Genomic DNA, 6,428 nt, shown 5'->3' on the forward strand with positions numbered 1-6,428 from the left:
TGTACGTTCTCTCTCTCTCTCTCTCTCTCTCTCTCTCTCTCTCTCTCTCTCTCTCTCTCTCTCTCTCTCTCTCTCTCTCTCTCTCTCTCTCTCTCTCTCTCTCTCTCTCTCTCTCTCTCTCTCTCTCTCTCTCTCTCTCTCTCTCTCTCTGTCTCTCTCTCTCTCTCTCTCTCTCTCTCTCTCTCTCTCTCTCTCTCTCTCTCTCTCTCTCTCTCTCTCTCTCTCTCCTACTCTATCCATCTTTTCCTCTGTTGCTAATAAACAGACAACAGTGACTTACATCTGTCTTGTGGCTAAAGATTCTATCAACCTTTAGTCATGCTGATCTTCCTCACACATTGGTCAAGATCGCTGGCACTGAAATTTGCGTCACATATGCCTCGTTTTAGCTATCATGTTTCACGCATGTATGTATTTGTAACATAGTGTAACCAATAAGCAAGTCGGCCAACTCAGACCCGACCACTGAACCCACATTCTCCATTCACAATCGCCACCACTATTCGTCAAAACCCGTGTCAGAAGCTATGAATTCCACATTGCCACCCGATTCAGCCCTGGCTGGCACCACTACCCTGAAATCACAGTTTACATCGTCGCTATCACGCACCAGTGGAGACACATTCACCAAGTCGTGAACACCTCGACGATGTGACCCCATTTCTCCAATCGATATTCGATCCTCCACATTCGAAGTCGTCATCGCTCACCCCCAGTCGGCACAGCCGGCCGGGCCCGTCGCGAGGCGGTTTTTCATGCCATTCGTTCGGTCACGGTTCAATGCGCTCGTGCTCTGCAGAGCACGCTCCGGCCCGGCCCGCCGCGGCGCAGCACCCTCAGTGACCTGACCCCGCGCCCGGCTTGTCGGAGCAGAGGCTGCAGCGCCGCTCATAACAGCGAGCACAAGGCAGAAGAGGCCGCCTCTCGAGCAGATGGGTGATGTGACTAACGGGCCGGCGCTGGGAATGCACGAGGTCGACTGGGATAAGGGATCCGTAGGGTCGCGTCTGTAGTCGACAGATGGAGAAGTGGGACAACGTTGATGTAACGAATGCACTTGCCGTCATAAGGTTGTAAGGCCTGATGCTTCTTTTTTTACGTGAGATATCCGTTAGAGGCTAGAGCCCGTTATTTCGCTAATTCGCATAAGTCACTATACATATAGTCACTGGCCAGCCATGTCAAATATTTGGCATTCATGTAAACGGGGTATAATATATTCCCTGTCTTGCGCTGCATCCCGCCAAAATATTGTACAGAAAGATAGAATTTAAACGAACCGGTTTGCACAATGCACATTGCACGCACTATCTCCATCACATTTGTAATCCTTCCTTGTATGTTTTAACATTATTTGTAATTCACCGCAGATGCGTCGATTTTCTGACGCTATCATATCGATTTTCTATCGCTATAAGTCACAAACCGTTCGTTTCCGCCGGCGCGCTGACAGGGTTTTAGAACGTCCCATGTGGCCAGCCTCCCTCGCCAGACCGCCGGACCACGCCAGACCACACTGGACCACGCCGGACCGGGCCGGACCGCTGTGTGACCATATGTTGCGGCTCCACAGCAGCACCGTTGTAGCTGTCACTCACTAATGTCCTTCACGGACACACCGTTGGGTCGAACAACGGCGCTGGGACAGTGTTCTGCACGTGCTTGTTCACGTCTACGATGCCCAATCGTCCATTAGCCATAATTGTTAGGGGTCTCTCTGCAGCGTTGTGATTTTAGTCCGAAACAAGATGAAAACAAGATGAATATGCAACAAATGTAGCTCAGCACGCATATAGGTAAATCAAGCATTTTACCGCGGTTTCCGCTATTTGCATCATGTGATCAGTGATCTGTGCGACATCCCCATTTGTTACGAAGGAAACATGGATTGACAACTGACATTGGCAACTGGTAGGTAATTGGTATCGAAAACGGTATTGACAAATGAAAGTCGTCAGTGACGTCAATGGACTTTCGCAATCCGCGTTCCTTACGAAGCTAGCCTTGCGAGACTTGCATTAGTGACGTAACATCTCAGCTTTGCTTGCTTTTCTTATCTACATTGGCTCGCTGCAGAAAGCCGGTATTCCCGCTTTTACACTCCATAACCTCGCATTCTTCAGTCCATGCTTCTCACTTTTACCCACCACCCCACCTTTTTCTGTTTCTATCCCTTGTCACTCATGTCCCATGCCATCCCTCTTCATAACAACACATCATCTTCCACTCTTCATCATCTCAACCTAATCCCTCAAATCCGATTGCATTTCCCCACATCCCACCGTATCCCTCCACATGCTATCTCTATCCATCCCTATCCCAACCCGCCCGATCTCGCGTGCCGTCACCCTGTGCTCAGTATACCGTTGCCGGCACCGTCAGCCCGCGGCCAGCAGCTCACAGACGGGCGCCAGATGCTGCAGTCCGGAGGCCAGTCCGTTGGTCGGGCCGTGCCGCCGGGTCCGAGCTGAGCACCAGGCGCCGGGTGGCTGACTGGCTACCGAGCCGTGCCGGGTGACTGGCCTACCCTCGTGACCCAGTGCTGGCGCGATGCTGAGCGGGGAGGCGGCGTCCGGTCTGGGTGGGCCTGATGGTAGGGTTGGAGGCTGATGAGGGTTTTGTGGTGACTGGTGAGTGGGCGGTCAGTGGGCGCCTGCACTGGGTCACATAGTGAGCTGTGAGGCGTGAGGATTAGGTTTTTGATGTAAGGGTTACGTGGCATAAAAATGCATGATATTGTCACTTGGAAGTGATGTCCAATGTGCATATCAATTGAATTAAACAGCTGTTTGAACATCTGTCTGATTTGGGCTGTATTACAGGTAAATATTTGTGGTCGATTAAATCTATATGGGACTTCAATATAGCACAAGAAATTGAAAATAGCCAGTAGTAGTTAATTACAGAAAACCTCTTAAATATGGAAACGAAGTCGTCCTACATTTATTTAGCGTATGAACTTTACATAATTAAATGGCCCCGCTTTTGAGTTCAGCCAAGATACCCAGTGCTTCAGCCACTTATTTCCTCGACTTGCCAAGCAGCACGGGAGTCACGGAAGGTAATTTTTCTCACTCCATGGGGGATGTCAAAACGTCCTCCGGGCCGGATTTGAACCAGCGACCTATGGATGCCTGCAACCCGCTACAGTCCACCGCTCTACCAACTGAGCTACCAGAGGCTGTGAGGATAGCAGTGAAGCGTTGACCAGACTCAGAAACCTGCCGTGTTTTGTCACGGGTGTGGCTACTTTCACCACCGAGGCCACGTCCCCTCCCACTGTGCGCTGGTCGCACTCGACGACCAGAGCTCGAACGCTGCAGATCGAATTCAGCCTCTCTGATATGTTATCAGCTGAGCTCGATGGTCGCTTGAAAATACGTTTAACTAACTAAATATATAAATAGATAAATAAATGAAATAAAATAGAAATAAAAACAAATAGAAATAGACGTGCACTTGCACCTGCCTATAGGTAGTGCAACACGATCTAGACGTGCGTGCCAATCAGATTCGGATTCAGCGATCTTTTTTCCTAAAAGCCACTTGGATAAACTTTATTTAGTTTTATGTAATTCGGTTTGATAATCGGCCTTCTCTATTTGGCTATTACGTACATAAAATGCCTATGCTTTTTCTTTGTTTCTTTTTGTTAGTCAGACAATTTTGCTCTTTCTTACCATTGCTGGTCCATGGGATGCGAGGATTAAATCGAAGACGTATCGACATAAGACATCGACAGTAGTCGTAGCGATAGGGTTGATATACGGGATGGAGTACCTATACCTCGATGGGACTTTCCACCCGGCACCCAGCCACTCAGACGGTCACCCCGGAGGGACATGCTGCTTCTGGATCTACCCTGCAGCAGTGTCTAAGTGGAGTGACCGTGAGTCTGGGGCATGGGAATGTAAGCAAGATTGAGTATGAACTTATTCTTATTTTACAAAGGACGGGTGCTGCTTATTGACCACGCCGGGTTAATTTGGGGTCGGTTCGCAGTCTCCTCGGACGAAGAACATTCTACGTGGTCCGTCCAATCCCGTTTGATAACCGCAGCCCAGCCCCGCCGACCTGGAATGGCATTGGCCGGACCTGGAATGGCATTGGCCGGACGACGTAGAATTTTTGTCGTCCGGGCGACTCCAAATCCGGGGCTAATCAAACGTACCGTCCTTGCCATTGTACCTCAGTTGACTATCGGCTCACTTCGATACATAATTGGGTCTTGCCTAGTTTAACATTTGCCCAATATTGGCGAAAAGTCACCGTTGCACTTTTGTCAGGCTGACGAGCAGAGCAGAGCAGGTAGGTATTCAAAGATTCAACAATTCTAACGTTCAACTAAGGCAGCCGGCCAAGAAGACGACGAAAATGAAAACAATGCATTCAAGGAGATCGGATAGAAGCATTCTATAGATAGAAGCAACTGTCTTGAGGGCATTGGACAAAACGACAAAAGGGCATTGGACAAAACGACAAAAGGTGTTACCCGCATTTATTCAGTGATGGCCTCCAAAGATAAGCGCTAGTGGCCTGTGTGCCAATGCAGTCTCCGGAGATACTGGTGATAGTCTCTTGTGTTTCACTGCAGTCTCCTGGACATTCGTGATGTAGCGTGCTTTGATACAGTTTTTGGTTTTTTATTATGTGTAAACAATAAAAACACAAAATACAGAGGAAGTTCTACAGAATTTATGAAACCCTCCCAAAATTATTGTTGTCATCGCCCACCAACAAATTCCAGACAATATCTGGAGTATAACAACAAAACGGCGGAGGGCAATGTCATCATTATGCGAATTCGTTACACGCGCAAACGATCATCCCATGTGCGTTTGTTCAATGTTTTTCTGTATTATATCCTTTCCTTCTACCTACATACATATTCGGCGGTTAAAGACCGTGTGATTTGAAAATAAGATGGAGACGGCTTATGTGACCTGGGAAATGGTTTGCCGCAGCGGACGGGCCTATTGTTTTCCCATGAAACAAGCCAATCAGACGCTCAGGTGGTCAAGTAACGGGTCATGCTCCCAAAATGGAACTGCACTCGCAGAGTGCTTCGGCAATGAGTGAGCCGGTGGCTGTAACCATGACCGGTGACCTGTAGTCTGGAGTTCATGATGGCACATTATTATCATCTTTTGACATGTCAAAACGTCCTCCGGGCCGGATTTGAACCAGCGACCTATGGATGCCTGCAACCCACTACAGTCCACCGCTCTACCAACTGAGCTACCAGAGGCTGAAGGCGCCAGTTCGAGACGTTAATCCACCTCAGGAGCCTGCTGTGTTTTGTCACGGGTGTGGTTACTTTCACCGCCGAGGCCACGCCCCCTCCGACTGTGCGCTGATCGCACTCGACAACCAGAGCTCGTGCGTTGCAGTCCGAGCTCAGGCTGTCTGAGATGCCAGCTGAACTCGCTCCACGCTTAAAAATACGCTTCGCAACTGTTAAAAAGAGATTTGCCATTGCAGGTACTGCAACACGTGATAGAGCTGTGTATCAGTCAGATTCGGATCCAGCAATTATTTTTCCTTCTTTTTTCCTAGAACAGCTTGCTCAACTTCCCTCAATCTAGCGTTATTCGGTTCGACATTGGGCCTTCGCCCCTTCACCCTTGATACATCAAACGCCCGTGCATTTTTCATCAGTCCGTTTTGATGTGTTAGGCCGTTGGACTCTTCAGACCATTTCAGGGTCATGGGATGCGAGGATTAAGTCGAAGACGTACCGACATAAGATACCGGCAATATTCGCGCCGATAGGGCTGACACAGGATGGAGTACCTCGATGGGACATTCCACCCGGCACCCAGCCACTCGAACGGTCACCCCGGAGGGACATCGGGACATGCTGCTTTTGAATCTAACCTGCAGCGTTTGTGTAAGCGGGGTGACTGTGAGTCTGGAGCATGGGAATGTTAGCGAAATTGAGGATGAGCTTAGTTCGAGCATATAAAAGACGGGTAGTGGTTGTTAACCCTCGCCCGTATTGGCGTTTTCCAGCCGCGAACGTTTAAGGGGGGGGGGGTCCGTTGGACCCCCTTGCCGTTTCGCCCCTGATCGAGCTAGAGCTTCGCGGAAAAAAACGAGCGTGTTGCCCGTGACAAGAGGAAGCCGATGATACCCAATTTTAAGGCCCTAGGTCATTGGTTGACCTTCCACGTCAGGTCAATAACCCAAAAATCGGGAAAATTGGGACCCGTTAGAACGTCGTAAACTGTAGCGGCTATGTTTTTTTTTTTTTTGCGGGGTGCTGATCACTAGTATCATGCTAGTTTGATCACAGATGATGTCTTCATGCATTTAGGCCAGGTCGGGCCTGCCGGGTATTCGTAGTAGGTGTCGACCGCCTCTGACAGCTTCGTAACATATTACGAAGGGTCTAATACTTCTTCGTAAACGTTCATATGGCTGCTAAA

At 49.2% G+C, this 6,428-nt stretch overlaps 1 non-coding gene across 1 annotated transcript; it reads right to left on the reverse strand.

Annotated features, from left to right (window-relative positions):
• Positions 1-3,096: 3,096 nt before the first annotated feature.
• Trnay-gua lies at positions 3,097-3,181 on the reverse strand. The gene is given in 2 exon segments: positions 3,097-3,132; positions 3,145-3,181. It is a non-coding gene; the product is annotated as a tRNA-Tyr (tRNA).
• Between the last annotated feature and the right edge of the window lie 3,247 nt (positions 3,182-6,428).

This window comes from Amphibalanus amphitrite, unplaced genomic scaffold, assembly GCF_019059575.1.
Source record: "Amphibalanus amphitrite isolate SeventyFive unplaced genomic scaffold, NRLGWU_Aamphi_draft 000419F_arrow, whole genome shotgun sequence".
NCBI lineage: Eukaryota > Metazoa > Arthropoda > Thecostraca > Balanomorpha > Balanidae > Amphibalanus > Amphibalanus amphitrite.